Here is a 1715-nt window from a genome sequence, read left to right as displayed (position 1 = left end):
GTCAGGTAGATTATTCGGCGCCTGACCAGTGAAAGTGGGTTTTCTCGGGGTACTCCCGTTTCCCCCCACAGCAAAATTCTGAGAATTGGACCATAGTCCTCATCCTAGCCCTGAAAAGGACCGACAGACGGCCTCCTCCCCCACCCAAAAGTTTTAGCTCTAGTGCTTTATCCCACCCGAGACATCCTCGAAGGCGCCGCTGCCTGATTTTCTAAGCTTAATGTATGCTCCAGGCCCAGTCAAACTATGATACTCACGAATATGTACATCCCTCACCAAGCAGCGGGGTTGAAGAGAAGCGGAAGAAAGCTTCTGAACACCCCTGGTTGTCCTCAAACACGTTGAGGTTGAAAGGACGTAACCAAAATTACCACCCAGAGTATAAGTACACACACTTTCGAAACGTCGTCCTCTACATTTGTAGGTTTCTACAACAGGAAATTGCTGTCCATTTTAAACTTAGATTCATTAAAACTACCTTGCATCACATTATTTCTACAGGCGCACACTAAGCTAATCTTGGCCCAGTAGTACTGTACTTGGCATTTTACATATAGGAACAAAAAGACAACTGATCCAGGTATGTGGACAGACAATATCTTGGCTCATTAGTTTAAACTAGTGTGCTTAAAACTGGTTTTGTGACCAATAAAATGCTCCTGTGAATATGAAGAAGACCTCTGACACCAATGACCAAACTGTTCACAGCTGTTGTAAATGTCTCTTGTTTTTCTCTTGCTGTATATCCAAGTATTTTGCCATCTGAGTCATTGACATAACTGGAGCAGCAGGTCAAAATATTTCTTCTATTAAGCTTGCAGTCACTGTTGTCACCCATTGTTTAGGTGTGTTGCACCATCTTTTGATATTTTCATAACTTGGTGCTGATTATGTCGGAGACTGGATCTTTGGTGAAGCCACTGAAGGAGTTGTTTCAAGTTTTCTCTACTTAAGCCAGTTGTCTGAAATTACCACCTCATACTTTATCATTACAGACCCGGTTATAGTTAGACACTACATCTCTGTTACCAAGTGGTGTCACACGGACTTATAGGAAGTCTCTCCATGAAATTATTGATAATGAACTCTTTTGACTGCCTTCATGCGCTCTTCCTCAGATCACACAGTTTACTGTAAACTGTTTGTTTGTTTTTACTGGTTGTAGACTATATTATCTGACGAAGTGCGCTAGCTCGAAACGTCATTCTTCTTTAAATATAAATATATAAAAACTTGGCGATTGTTCAATCTATTATTTAATGTTGATCTTTTCGTCGCCTATGCGGTTTTAACTATATTTGTCTTGTTATGTAAAGATCACAGCTTATCAGCTTACAGGACTAAGTTTTCATGGCTCTTAGATTCATGAACCTTAAGATCAAGTACAGTAAGAAACTATTTTGCACCTACTGGAACCAATGATGTAACTCTGCTGCAAAGCTGTTTCAGTTCCAAATGTCCCACAACATCAAGTGACTGACTATCAAAACTGAAAAGTAAAAATGCATTGCTTGTTCCTGTGTATATGAATACCAAGTGACAACTGCTTGATTCTCTGAACATTTTGAAGATGGTGATGTAATCTGTTTTACTTTTCTACTTCCTTCCAGACACAGCAACTATCTATTGCTCACTTCTTTTATCATAAGTGATTCTGGAGACAGCGTCAACAAAGGCAATGATTCTTCTTCTGTGCATTCCTCCTAACAACAGGC

General features: G+C 40.2%; 1 long non-coding RNA gene across 1 annotated transcript in view; it reads right to left on the bottom strand.

Annotated features, from left to right (window-relative positions):
* LOC111086159 overlaps positions 1 to 477 on the bottom strand; it is a 12956-nt gene extending 12479 nt beyond the window's left edge. Inside the window, exon 1 of the long non-coding RNA XR_002610902.1 lies at positions 392 to 477. This is a non-coding gene — a long non-coding RNA (uncharacterized LOC111086159). The remainder of the gene's footprint in view (positions 1 to 391) is intronic.
* Between the last annotated feature and the right edge of the window lie 1238 nt (positions 478 to 1715).

This window comes from Limulus polyphemus, unplaced genomic scaffold, assembly GCF_000517525.1.
Source record: "Limulus polyphemus unplaced genomic scaffold, Limulus_polyphemus-2.1.2 Scaffold35, whole genome shotgun sequence".
NCBI classification, from domain to species: domain Eukaryota; kingdom Metazoa; phylum Arthropoda; class Merostomata; order Xiphosura; family Limulidae; genus Limulus; species Limulus polyphemus.
The sequence above is the reverse complement of the archived record's forward strand: the minus strand, read 5'-3'. Positions and strand labels throughout refer to the sequence as shown.